The sequence below is a fragment of the Puma concolor genome, chromosome A1 (genome assembly GCF_028749965.1).
Source record: "Puma concolor isolate L17-30 chromosome A1, mPumCon1.1.hap2, whole genome shotgun sequence".
Classification (NCBI taxonomy): Eukaryota; Metazoa; Chordata; class Mammalia; order Carnivora; family Felidae; genus Puma; species Puma concolor.
Genome location: NC_141667.1, coordinates 87,014,223 through 87,029,200, shown reverse-complemented (window position 1 = coordinate 87,029,200; position 14,978 = coordinate 87,014,223). Strand labels below are relative to the sequence as shown.

Genomic DNA, 14,978 nt, shown 5'->3' with positions numbered 1-14,978 from the left:
CTGATTGAGCCACCCAGGTGCCCCAGCTTGTTTCTTCTTTTAAAAGATGATCTTTAGCGCCTGGGTGGCGCAGTCGGTTAAGCGACCGACTTCAGCCAGGTCACGATCTCGCGGTCCGTGAGTTCGAGCCCCGCGTTGGACTCTGGGCTGGTGGCTCGGAGCCTGGAGCCTGTTTCCGATTCTGTGTCTCCCTCTCTCTCTGCCCCTCCCCCGTTCATGCTCTGTCTCTCTCTGTCCCAAAAATAAATAAAAACGTTGAAAAAAAAGAAAAAATAAAAAATAAAAGATGATCTTTGGGGTGCCTGGGTGGCTCAGTCGGTTGAGCGTCCGACTTCGGCTCAGGTCATGATCTCACAGTTGGTGAGTTCAAGCCCTGTGTCGGGCTCTGTGCTGACAGCTTGGAGCCCGGAGCCTGCTTCAGATTCTGTGTCTCCCTCTCTCTCTGCCCCATCCTCACTCATGCTCAGTCTCTCTGTGTCTTAAAGATAAATAAAATATTTTTTAAAAAAATGATCTTTATCCTCCACGTTCAACCACATGAACCACATGAAGAAAGGTTCCTTCTTTTTTTTTTTTTTTTTTTTTTTTACCCGTGAATAGTATTCCATTGTATGTGTATACCATATGTTTTTTAGTCATTCATCTGTAGATGGACATTTGGGTTGTTTCCGTGTCTTGGCTATTGTGAATAATAACTCCAGTGAACATGGAATATCTTCAAGATACTGACTTCAGTTCTTTTGGATAAATACCAAGATGTGAGATTGCTGGATCATATGAGAGTTCTATTTTTTTTTTTTTTATGTTCATTTTTTGAGAGAGAGAGCATGAGCAGGGAAAGGGTAGAGAGAGGAGACACACTCTGAAGCAGGTTCCATGCTGTCCGCTCAGAGCCTGATGTGGGGCTCAAACTCACAAACTACAAGATCATGACCTGAGCCAAAGTTGGATGCTCAACAGACTGAGCCACCCAGGCACACCGTGAGAGTTCTATTTTTAATTTCTTTGAGGAATCTCCATGCTGTTTGCCATTGTGGCTGTGCGGTTTTGTAGTACCACGAGCAGTGTGCAGTTTCCCAATTTCTTTACATCCTCACTAACACTGGTCTTTTGGGGTTTTTTTTTTGATAATAGTCATCTTGACAGGTGTGAGGTGATATCTTATGGTTTTGATTTGCATTTTTCTGGTAACTAGTGTTGCTGAACATTTTTTTATATATCCGTTGGCCATTTGTATGTCTTTGAAGAAATGCCTATGCACATCCTTAGCCCATTTCTTAATTGCATCATTAGGTTTTTGGGGTTGTTTTTTTGGTTTTTTTTTTTTTTTTTTTTTTTTTGCTTTTGAGTTGTAGGATTTCCTTCTATTTTGGAGATTAACCTCTTCTCAAGTATATGGTTTGTAAATATTTTCTCCCATTCTGTAGGTTGTCTTTTCACTCTTTTGATAAGTGAAATAAGCCAGTGACAGAAAGACAAATACTGCATGATCCTCCTTAGATAAGATATCTAAAATAATCAAATTTACGGGTGCCTGGGTGGTTCAGCTGGTTGAGTGACTGACTTCGGCTCAGGTCATGATCTCACAGCTTGTGAGTTCAAGCCCTGCGTGGGACTCTGTGCTGACAGCTCAGAGCCTGGAGCCTGCTTTAGATTTTGTGTCTCCCTCTCTCTCTGCCCCTCCCCCACTCACATTCTGTTCCTCTCTCAAAAATTAAAAATTTAAAAATTTTTTTAAGTAATAATAAAATAAAGTAATCAAATTCATAGAACCAAAGAATAGCATGGTGGTTTCCTGGGGCTGAGGGAAGGGAGAAATGGGGAGTTACTAACCAGCAGGCATAATGTTTTAGTTAAGCAAGTTGAATAAGCTCTAAAGATAGGCTGTACAATATTGTACCTAGAGGCACTAATACTTTACTGTACACTTAAAATTTTGTTAAGAGGGTAGATCTGTTAAGCATTCTTACCACAATAAAAATAATTTTTTTTTTTAATTTGCTAACAGAGCTGCTTAATCACTATAGTTCACTGCAAATGCTGGCATTGTATGGGGAAGGAGGTTCAAATATTTTTTTAAAGTTCTCCCATCTGTGGGGCACCTGGGTGGCTCAGTTGGTTAATGTCCGGCTCTTAATTTCAGCTCAGGTCATGATCTCATGGTTTGTGGGTTCGGACTCCACGTTGACAGCATGGAGCCTCTTGGGATTCTCTTTCTCTCCCTCTCTCTCTGCCCCTCCCCCCCAAATAAATAATATAAACTTTAAAACATAAATAAAGTTTTCCAATCTATTGTAGAACTGTTAGTAACCCCTGACAGAATCCCTAATAATATCTGCAGAACCCCAACTGAGAAACCCATAGTAGATTGTAAGCTCATGAAGAGTGGGGACTGTGTCTTGTTTATTTAGGTGTCTTAAGCACCTAGCACAATGCCTGGATCCAAACTGATGCCCACTCAACACATGTGGAACTGAAAAAAAAAAAATCGTTTTTATCCTAATAACTAAAGAAGAGAATAATTTCTCTTGATCTTTTATATATTTAGTTACAGATGTTTTGCCTTTAAAAATCCAAATGGATAGCAATTATTGAACAAATTAGATGCCATATCATCTTCATGTTACCAAACAGCTTTCATTTTCAAAGCTGTAATTTGTTGAATTATTCATTTTGCTGCCTAGTTATCCAAGGAGTCTTGAAAAACACTGAAGACCTCTGAAAAGCTTAATTTGATTTGTCAGTAGCCTGTATAACAAGTTTCAAAGTAGGATAGTATTTTAAGGATTCCTTGGTGGGGGCAGAGAGGAGGCCAAACAGAGTAAATAGACAAGAGACAATAGTGACTCTTTGTATCTCATTATTATTCCATGACCTGTTAATCATAAGGGTTTTGTATGGAAAATTACATATGCATGAATGTTTTGTAACCAAAGGGTTATAATCTTCAATCTCTCTCATACTTATCTGGGTCCACAGTAGGAAGTCAAAGAAGTGTGTATTGTGTCATTCATGGTTGATTCATTATGCCTGTACTAAATACATTTGAAATAACAGTCTGCATTGTAACACTCAAACATAGATAATGTGTAATTTCTAATCTCAGTGAGTCAAGAGAATAAGACTAATTGTACTCTGAAGCTGAGAAATCATCGTCTACCAGATTGATTGTAAGTGTCCAAGGTTCAGAAGACCACACTATCATCTTCATAACAGCAATGCCTCTACTCCATGCTGTTAGGAACTAATTATTGATAAAAGTCAAGACTTCATATCCAGTCACAATGTGATTCCTCAAAACAACCCTGAGGATTGTGAGTCAAAAGTCATTGCTTTTTGCCGGTTTCCAAGACTGAACTGCAAAAAGTAGAGCTTCTTTCTGGCCAAGGACAAAAAAAAAAAAAAAAAAAAAAAAAAAAAAAAATGCATCTTAAAAAGTGACTTTTTTTAGGGAATAGACATTTTAAAGTCAGAAAGAAAAAAAAAAAAGATAAATTGCTCCAAATCACAATTTTCCAGTGTACACATGACAGCAATACACAACAGAATTGCTAAGATGAAAGGAGGAACAAAAAGCAAATTTTATTTCAATTTATCTTTGGTTCAGGTATTTCAAATGCTATAAACTAGGACCGAATAGAATATTTTGAAAGAAAGAAAAAACATACTTGCTTAATCATACAAAATCTCTTTTTGTCTTATTATGTAAGACTGCTCACATAGTACGGAATGTTTGGGATCTTTTCCCTTTATCTTCTTACTTACCTTTGCCCCTTTCCTCATACAAGGCAAACTTATTCTTCTAAGAAGGAATTTCTGAAAAATTATATTAAAATCATATATTAAAATTTTTTAATGTTTGTTTATTTTCGAGAGAGAGGGAGAAACAGAGCATAAACAGGGGAGGGGCAGAGAGACAGGGAGACACAGAATCTGAAGCAGGCTCCAGGATCTGAGCTGTCAGCACAGAGCCCGAGACAGGGCTTGAACTCATAAATCAGGAGATCATGACCTGAGCACAAGTCAGTCGCTCAATCGACTGGCCACCCAGGCACCCCTAAAATCATATATTTAAATAAAAGTATATCACTTTTCTTTTTCTTTTCTTACCTTTTCTTTTCTTTTTTTCTTGTGGGAAAATCTGATTACAAATAAGGGTTCTGATAAAAAAATTAGCTAAGAAGAGGAAGTGCATCTGTCTGCACATCAAAAGGAAAAAAAAAGCACCATCAGAAAATAAAGATGGGTGGTGTTTAGTCAGTTCTCCTCGGGGTCTAAGTCACCACCTCATAACGATGTAGCTGCAGGAGATGGATGTGTAGACTAATGTGCAAAGGCACGGAGTAGAGGCTAACCAGAGCCACACGAGGCAAGTGGCGTGATGAAAAATGTTACTTTTTGTGTTTTCATCTTACTACCAGAGTTTGTTTAAGACATAACAGCTCGTGGCTCCTGGGTGGCTCAGCCGGTTGAGTGACTGACTTCGGCTCAGGTCATGATATCACAGTCCATGAGTTCGAGCCCTGCTTGGGGGCTCTGTGCTGACAGCTCCGAGCCAGGGGCTGTTTCAGATTCTGTATCTCCCCTTCTCTCTATCCCTCTCCACCCGTGCTGCTCAGGCGCTCTCTCTCTCTCTCTCTCTCTCTCAAAAATAAGCATTAAAAAAACTTAAAAAAAAAAAAAGAGTGATAGCAGCTGTCAAAGGTTTCAGTTAGTGCTTAGCCCAGAGGTGTTGACACGGAGATTGGAACAGCTACCGGAGTGAACCACTATTATTCAGTCACACTGAAAAATTCCAGGAGAGGAACGTCCTGGGTCCCCAGAGAACTGGTTGAGTGTGAACATGCAGCGCCCAGTGAGAATCTCTCCTGTGCCAGCTTCAGCCCCGCCCCCGGGGTCGCACCTGCAGGCGTGCACCCTGCGCTCTGCAATATTCCAGAACAGAGGAAGTCCCACTTCTGAGTTCTTAAGTTCTGGTCAGAACTTAAGTACCAAAATGTTCGGCATGTTCTTCTCACCTCCTTGCCACTCTGTAGCTGAAAATACCAGATAATTTCTTTACATGATTCCCACTTCAATCCTTCCCATCAAGTGTTGAAATAGGGGTTATGTATTTAATACTTGATTTTTAGAAAGTCATTTAATAAATGCCAGCTCTATTCATGCCTTTAGAGGAAGTAGAGAGCAGTCGTATTTTCTTCCGTCTAGGATTTTCACCAACGAAGTAAGTACGTTTCCTGCATAGATGAGGTAAAAAAACACTCAACACCCAAGTTTCTCAGTGCAGTTTGTATTTGTGACAAAAGCAGGGAAAAGGTTTTTTCTGTATGTGGGTGAATTATTTTGATAAAAGATAGGGGCTAGAGGCAAGATGGAATGAAACCTTTTTGCTCTCTCCTCAACTCAGGAAGATTTTGTATTTCATTCTCTTTTTCTCCCTGTGCCTCGAGACCCTCTCCCCTCTTTCTTGAATAAACAGAAAAACAAAAAGCTGTAAGTAGTCTGAAGTAGTTGTTAGGGGTAAACAACTTAACAAGTTCAAACAGTTATCCCTGGTAGGTTCCAGGATAATTTATTTGCACAGATCCGTTCCCTTTGATGTTCAGACCGGTAGACTCCACCTGGTGATAGCTAGAAAACCCTATAAAGGAAATTACTTTCCCGGATATGAAACAAAGGAACTTATATACACATTAATATGACCAATTCTGAACTCGACAACTAAAGAAAAATATAGAACATCCATTGGATTTTCATAGTAGACAATATTGAAAACAAATAAAATGAATGAATTCTACCCAAGTAGAGAAATTACTTTTTTTTAATGTTTATTTATTTACTTTTGAGACAGAGAGACAAGCAAGGGAGGGGCAGAGAGAGAGGGAGATACAGAATCTGAAGCAGGCTCCAGCCTCTGAGCTGTCAGCACAGAGTCCCAAGAGGGACTCAAACCCATGAACTGCGAGATCATGACCTGAGGTGAAGTTGGATGTTTAACGGACTGAGCCACCCAGGCGCCCTGAGAAATAACTTTTTGAAGGGTCACAAGTAGACACAGTTATTTGAAATAAAGTAGGAATTGAATATGCCTTAAAAACAAGAGATGAATTGGATTTCTTTTGTAATACAAATATCTAAGTCAAGGATTAAAGGACACAAGCAGTGTAAAATACTTGAGAAATCTGGAACACAAAAGATTCACTGAAAGTTTGGAAAATAGTACAATCTAGAGTCCCAGCCTATTTTACTTAAAGCTGATCTTACTAAGAAACAGAATTATTCACTAAATGATTATTCTGGAAAACTTCCTTGGCAAAAATCCAACATTTTCTAAAACTCCGTTAGATCTAGTATCTTAGGATTCCATATAAGTAAAGTCAGATGCTGCTTCATTGCCACAAGGAGAATAGCTTGTATTTCCTATTAACAAAACACACACAGTTACATACTCCTCTTGGTTTATTGGTAGTACGTTTGAGATTATATGCTTTTATCTCATCCAATCAATAGAAATCTATAGGCAGAGTTCAGTGGATTTTGTATTTTGCTCAAATACTGTCTTTAGAATACAAGGTTGTCCATTTGGAATTATAAGATTCCTTCATTTTCCAGAACTTAAACTATTTGAAAAGTTTTGTTCCTTTTGGAAGAACAATTATTCTTCACAGGGTTTAGATTGTAATAAATAACACTGTTACCATAAATTAGAAACTCTCTAAAGGTGACAAGCCTTTTAGCTTCAGTGATTTGTACCTCTCCATCTATACCTTCTCCTAAGCATGGGTGCTGAAAACTTAGACCTTCAGAGTAGAAAATGCCAGTTGGAAATACAATAAATTTCATGCATTTCATCAGCTTGATTTCAGTTGTCATGTGGAATAATCTGTAGAACCCAAGACCCTGTAGGGCCCTTGGAATAAACAATAGTGGCTTTCTGTTGTAGGACTAAACTGTAATATAAAGCAAAGAGGGGACGTGCTCACACTCTGCCTGCTTCAAGGCAAAGTAAAAATTAAGCTCAGCATATGTCATCACATACTTACAAGTGACTTATGAGAGCCTTCTTTATAAATAGATTTTGAGAGTGCCAAGGTTTCCAATGAAATAGGAAACTATTAAAATGGTTTATCATTTTCATTGTGGGGAAAAACAGAGACACCACTGATTCCCCTAAGGCAATAACTGGCCCTTCAAGGACTGTAAAGGAATCGTAGGTGATGGCCCAAATTATTAAATCTGTTACCGAATAGGTAGACTTTTAAAAGCATGGCTTCTACCAAGACTACCTTGTATGTTATCTAACATGAGAATACATTTTTTAAAAATAAAAACAAATAAAAATAAATAAAAACATGCCTTCTACAATGATCCCCAATGACAGTATGTGTGCTCATGGGCTGCAAAAATGCATATGATAAAAGATTTGATGAGCCTCCTTTTGATGCTGCTGATGAATTATAGTTCACAGATCCACCTAATAACTCTAAAGCTTCATTTCACAGATGAGAATAAATTTGTTTTAAAGAAAAGTGTGGGGTGCCTGGATGGCTCAGTTGGTAGAGCATGTGCCTCTTAATCTTGGGGTCAAGAGTTCAAGCCCCATGTTGGGTGTGGAGCCCACTTTAAAAAAAAGAAAAGAAAAATGTAACAGTGGTAAGATTAAAAGTTTACACAGTATATATGCTCTTTGAAGATACAAATTTTTTGGAGAATGAAATGAATGTAGGAAGAAAGCTCTTGTGAAGTCATCTGAGAGAGAATATTTTTAGAGTATGTTAAAAATATTAATGAATAGGGGCGCCTGACTGGCTCAGTAGAGCATGCGACTTTTGATCTCAGGGTCGTGAGTTCAAGCCCCATGTTGGGTGTGGAGCCTACTTAAAAAAAAATGTTAATGTATAAATGAGACAACTTTTATAATATAACCCAAAGTTTATAGCTAACAAAATATGTATAATAAAATTCTACATATTTACGTGTATGTTAATATGTAATATAAATACAAAAAGCCTATAATTGTATATGTATATAAATATATAGCATATACATTATAATTATATTTATCTTCACATGAATACACATCACACACAAATATACACAAATATATATATAACAACTTATTAATTGTGTTCAGAGATGCTTGATTTCTTCTTTGGCTTTTCTGTATTTTTCAAGTTTTCTACAAAGGACGTGTGTTACCTTTGGAAAAAAATATACACTTTGGTGGAAGTTATTTAAGCCCTGATTTTAGCACAGGTAGTTTTTTTTTGTTTTTTTTTTAATGTTTATTTACTTTTGAGAGAGAGAGAGACAGAGTACGAGCAGGGGAGGGAAGAGAGAGAGGGAGACACAGAATCCGAAGCAGGCTCCAGGGTCTGAGCTGTCAGCACAGAGTCGACATGGGGCTCAAACTCATGAACCATGAGATCAAGATCTAAGCTGAAGTCAGACGCTTAACTGACTGAGCCACCCAGGTGCCCGTAGCACAGGTAGTTTTTAAGACACCTATTTGTTTTTGCCCAGTCAACTTCTAGTGAAACAATTATAGTTAGCGAGATTTTTTTTTTTTACAATAATTTTTTTAGAGTTTTAGGTTTACAACAAAACTGAGAGGCAAGTAGAGACTTCCTATATACCTTCTGCCTCTACAAGTGCATAGGCTACATCACTCACCATAATGGTACATTTTTTACAATTGAGCCTACATTGACCCATCATAATCACCCAATGTCCAAAGTTTACCTTAGGGTTCACTCTTGGTGTTATAATTCTATGGGTTTAGACAAATCCATAATGACATAATCCATCATTATAAAATTATACAGAGTATTTTCACTAAAAATCCTTTGTGCTCTGCCTGATTATCCTTCCCCCATCCCTGGCTGGTGATATTTTCAGTCTCAGGACCTTGGGCACTCTGTTCCTGGTGGAAATGACTGATGTGCTTTGATGCGATTTTATAATCTGCTTCACAGATGATATTAGGTGACAATAGTGATTGACTCACAGTGACCACCGTGAGCCTCAGAACCACTGAAGCTGTGGGTGCTAGAGTCTGTGAGATCTCTATTCATAAACTCTTAGACTTCCCTCCCAGCCCGAGGAAATCTCTAATTTGGGCATAGAAAAGAAAGGGGGAGAAAGGAAGCCCCAAGTCACAGGAAAGGTCTGTCGCTGGCAGTTTACAGAAGAAACAAAGGAGTGCTTTCATCCCGATCAATGGGTGCCACAATGTTAGCATATTTTAAAGACAATAACATATATTTGATGGTCACAAATGAATTATTCACTCAAAAACGAACATTAGGGGTATTATCTCAGACTTCTGGATTTACTCCACGTTTCAGGAAAAAACCCAAAACTATGCTATATTTCAAAGGAAAGTGTAGCTTTAAATTTTTACTCTTCAGATGTTTGGAAACTTCAAATAACTGTTCCAGATCTGATCACTAAATATTTCTTTTGTTGCATAGAAACTAACATTTAAGTCACTATATTTGAGTACTAAAAAGCAAAGGGAAAAACTCATCCTGTCCTGCCACTTTCTCTGGAATCCCAAGCCCAGCATGCTTCATATTTAATTACACACAGTCCACACATTATCCACACACAGTGCCCTTCCTCACAGCGCCCTCCAGTCAAGAAGGTCAGGGCTTTCGGCCTCTTTCTCTCCCTGATATTTTGAAGTACATGAAGCATACTTCATTTTTTAAATCCTGTTTTATATGTTTAAGAACTTGGGCGCCTGGGTGACTCAGTCAGTTAAGCATCTGACTTCGACTCAGGTCATGATCTCACGGTTCATGAGTTTGAGCCCCGCATCAGGCTCTGTGCTGACAGCCCAGAGTCTGGAGCCTGCTTCAGATTCTGTATCTCCCTTTCTCTCTTCCCCTCCCCTGCTTGTGTTCTTTCTCAAAAATAAACATTAAAAAAAAAAAAAAGAACTTGATATTTGATCTCTGATTTTTTCCTATTTAATATTTTCAATCAATTTATTGTGCTTCATTTATAGTTGCATAATGTGTATACATATGCTTTTAATTATAGTTGTCAAAATATGTCAGTTTACTTTTACACAAATTGAGGCCCATTTAGAGGTGTCCTGCTCAGTTCTAAAATGAGATCAGTACATCCATGAAATGTTTTCTATCTCAGGTGGCCTTCTATGCCCAATACCATCTGTTTTCTCCTGCTCTTCCCCTCCACTCCCCACCACCGAATATCCTTCTCTGAGCAATATTTTCCTGCTTCTTTATTCTTTTCTTTATTCTCTTACTGTGACAACATCAAACCCAAGTTCAGAAACAAAAAGATATTAGAATAATTAGTACTAGCTACTATAATAAACAAACATCAACTTTCAGTGGCTTAACATAATTTTCTTTCTTGTGCAAAGTGCAACATAACTCTCATCCACACAATGATTCAGGCATCCTGGCCCCTTCTGTCCTGCATTAGTATCGTATTTTAGACCCTCAGAATCCTTCATTCTTAGCAGGTGGCCTGGGAAAGAGAGAGCAGAAGCTTTCATGGAACGTGTGATCAGAGCTACAGGTTCATTGGCCAGAACTCAGTCAGATGGCCCTTTCTAGGAAACGTGTTGAGCCATGTGCCATGAAGGAGCATATACAGGAGAACACCAACAGCCTCATCACATGGAGAGTGGTTCCACAGTCACACCATCTCAAGGGACCAACCCTTATCCAGGCATGTTTTCAGGCACAGGTTGCTCTTCCCATCCCAGCCACCCGGTTGCCCTCTCTCTGTCCTACCTTATCATTTTAAAAAATATTTTTAAAAATGTTTATTTACTTATTTTTGAGAGAGAGAGAGAGAGAGAGAGAGAGAGAGAGCAGGGGAGGAGCAGAGAGAGAGGGGGACAGAATCCCAAGCAGACTCCATGCTGTCAGCACTAAACCACCCAGGTGCCCCTCTGATATTATCATTTTAACTCACCCACAGCGAGTCCTCCCACAGTCCCCGTACATTACTTCATGCCAACTCTTACCACTCTACCTCCAGTTCCAGATAGGAATCAAACACTTTCAAAGCTAATGTCTTTGTTTTGGATTTTGTCGGTCCTGTCAACATTTCTAAGGAACAAAAAATGAGGGAGAAATAAGCAAATAAAATCAAACACCGGCTACCATAAGGAACCATCAATACCAGGTTATGAAAAAGATTCTGGAGAGACGGAAGCTGAAATGAGAACTTAGAGTTTTTCCGAAAATTAGCACAGTGATTTTGATACTCTCATACATATTTACAATCCTTAAACATTCCCTGAGATAAAAAGATAAATCTTCTGTGCCAGAACAGATAGCCTAAGGGTAGATATCAGACATGTGAAAGAGTACTCCAAAGAACTAGCTGCAAGAGGAAAGATTTTGCAATTTTCAGACCTGAGGTCAATGCCCCAAAGATGAGTTGAAAAATTCTGAAAAACAATCTCTTACACTAGATGGTCACTCCTAAACCAGATATCTTTCTTCCCCAGAAACAAAAGAAAAAAAGCCTGTGATGAAAAGACCTCACTGCTCTTGAATTCAGAATCATCCAAATACTGTTGGAAAAGTAAATAGAGGGAGGTATTGCTGTATTTCTTAGTCTTCGCTGGTATCCATCCAATTAATCATATACATTAAAATAAAAATGTTCCTACTGAGTTAATTATGATAATAATACCCCCCTTTTTTTACAGGACATATTATAGTTTTTCAAACATTTTTTAGGTTTATCATACTAACTTCTTTATATCTCTTCAATGACTTATGGCAGTATGACAGTCCTTTCAACTTAAACTGACCTGTTGTTGCTACTGAAACATTTTTAAATAAAAATTATTCTAAACCTTCACACCAAGTCAAATTTTTCTTGCTGGATGGTCCAAAGTAGGTATTATAATTAAAAGTGAAATGGAGGGGCGCCTGGGTGGCGCAGTCGGTTGAGCGTCCGACTTCAGCCAGGTCACGATCTCAGGGTCCATGAGTTCGAGCCCCGCGTCGGGCTCTGGGCTAATGGCTCGGAGCCTGGAGCCTGTTTCCAGTTCTGTGTCTCCCTCTCTCTCTGCCCCTCCCCTGTTCATGCTCTGCCTCTCTCTGTCCCAAAAATAAATAAACGTTGAAAAAAAAATTAAAAAAAAAATAAAAGTGAAAGGGAGCAATGGAGTGGCTCATTCAGTTAAGCGTCTGATTCTTTTTTTTAATTTTTTTTTCAACATTTATTTATTTTTGGGACAGAGAGAGACAGAGCATGAACGGGGGAGGGGCAGAGAGAGAGGGAGACACAGAATCGGAAACAGGCTCCAGGCTCTGAGCCATCAGCCCAGAGCCCGACGCAGGGCTCGAACCCACGGACCGCGAGATCGTGACCTGGCTGAAGTCGGACGCTTAACCGACTGCGCCACCCAGGCGCCCCTAAGCGTCTGATTCTTGATCTCAGCTCAGGTGGTGATCTCATATCATGGTTTTTGGGATCAAGCCCTGCGTCCGGTTCAGGGCTGACAGCTTAGCCTGCTTGGGATTCTCTCTCTTACTTTTGCTCTGCCTCTCTCTCTCTCTCTCTCTCTCTCTCTCTCAAAATAAATAAATAAACATTAAAAAGAAATTAAAAAAATAAAAGTGAAGAAACAACTTAGATCAGAATTTAAAAAATTCCCTGGCTCTTCTACTTACAGGAAATCATAGATTATTCTTTTCCAAAGGGTAAAAAAAAAAAAAAAAAAAAAAAAAAAAAATCTTGTGTGAGTAATAAGACAAATTTTTACACAAATAAGCAATAACATGAGCTAGACAGATGTTGTTTATAAATTCTTTTACTTGTACCATTTCTCTGGGAAGTTTTTCAATTTGGAAAAAAAATCATTTAAAGTGCAAAAGAATAGATGTTTTGCCATTGGGACCTTATTATAATATGTAATGGACAAAGTTCAGATCATTTTTAATGTTAATAATCTAAACTGTAAAATGTGAAGAGTGTAATAGCTGGAATCTTTTGGTTGCAGAAAAGATCCACCCGTAACCAGTTTCAGTGATAAGGAGAAATTGGCAATTTATTATACAATTACCGATTAGCTCTAGAACTCTTCTCTACTTCTTTTTCTTTCTCTCCTGACTAGATTTCTGTGCTTCCTGGATTAAAATGGAAGAAAATGTGGTTGAAAACATATACCAGCCTATCCTCCATGTCAGAGAGTACCTCATCCAAGTCCCAATTCTTAATTCCTGCAAATGTAACTCAGGTTCCAGTTTGAATCGGGTTGTCAACCTCTAATCCAGTCAACTTTGGCAGGGGCTGAATCATTTCATACAAATGGAGATTGAAGGCATAATGCTGGTACAGTTTAAGAAAAACACAATATACAGCAATTACAAATGGCAAGAACAGCGTTAGAGTTAACACCCGGAAAAGTAAGCTTGCACAATGGTTTATCAACTACTTAACTGAATTTTTTTTTTTTTTTTAATATTTGTTTATTTTTCAGAGAGAGAGAGAGAGAGACAGAGCATGAGCATGAGCAGGGGAGGGGCAGAAAGAGAGGGAGACACAGAATCCGAAGCAGGCTCCAGGCTCTGAGCTGTCAGCCCCGAACCCAACGTGGGGCTCGAACCCACAAGCTGTGAGATCATGACCTGAGCTGAAGTCGGAGGCTCAACCGAGGGAGCCACCCAGGCGCCCTTTAACTGAATTTTTTTATTAGTCTGACTGATTAACCGTCTGCTTTAGTAGGGTGTTACATGCAATCTCAATAAGCTACTTAAAGATCGAAGTTGACGTATTAGTTCCATCATTGGTTTCCCCTGACATCTCACAACACTGAGGAGGATTCCCAAAGAATAACTTTCTACCCATCTGTCTGTCAGTCTGTCTCCCTATCTCTGCTTCTATCCACCTAATCTGTCCTGCCACACAGGCTCTAAATTACTTAGCTTCAGTGCGCTCAATTTGCAAAGACCATGATGTGGACATCATCCTTTGGAGTTCCACTACTCGGTGATCCTTTTCGTATGACAGGACGTCTGGAGGCTTCCATAGTTTGTTATGTTTCCGGAGCTGTAACCTACTTCTTCAGCTGGAGGCAAACTTGTGGAGACAAAGGATCATGTATTACTATTTTCATTGTCTATAGTTGTCTTGTACAAAAGCTTAGCATCGTAAAACAGCACCCATTACCTCACACAATTTCTGAGGATCAGGAATTTAGGAGGGGCTTAGCTAGGAGCTTCTAAATCAAGGGATCTCATGAAGTTGCCGGCATGCTGTCGGCCAGGACTACAACCTCATGAGAAGTCATCTGATAGCTTGACCAGGTCTACAGGATCTACTTCCTAGATGGCTCGCTCAGATTGCTAGTGGCAGAAGGCCTCAGTTCATCACAATGTGGCCTTCGCAGGGCTCACACGGTACGTCAGCTGTTTTCCCTAGAGCAAGTGATGAGGAAGAGCGGCCAACAGTGCCTTTTGAAGACTCAGTCTCTGAAGTCCCACACTACCATTTCTGCTTCATTTTACTGGTTAGCAGCAAGTCACTAAATCCAGCCCACATTCAAGGGGAGGGAAATTAAGCTTGACCTCTTTTAGCAAAAATCGCACCTCAGATAAACTTCATTGGCTACAATACTGGCACTGCGCAAAGCTTAGGCTCTGCTTCTTGAAGGTAAGAGTATCAAAAAATTGGGGGAAGGATTGGGGGACATGTTTGAATTTGAATTTTATTTTTTTTAAAGGTTTTTTTAAAAGTAATCTCTACACCCAACATGGGGCTCAAATTTACAGCTCACATATCAAGAGTCACAGGCTTACTGGGACACCTGAGTGGCTCTGTCCTTTAAGCATCCGACTTCGACTCAGGTCGTGATCTCACAGTTCCTGAGTTCAAGCCCCGAGTCAGACTCTGGTGTGACAGCTCAGAGCCTAGAGCCTGTTTTGGATTCTGTGTCTCCATCTCTCTGCCTTTTCTCCATTCATGCTCTCTCTCTC

General features: G+C 39.3%; 1 pseudogene; it reads right to left on the bottom strand.

The window, feature by feature from the left end:
* Positions 1-14,508: 14,508 nt before the first annotated feature.
* On the bottom strand, positions 14,509-14,636 carry LOC112861755 (U4 spliceosomal RNA; annotated as a pseudogene).
* Positions 14,637-14,978: the final 342 nt, after the last annotated feature.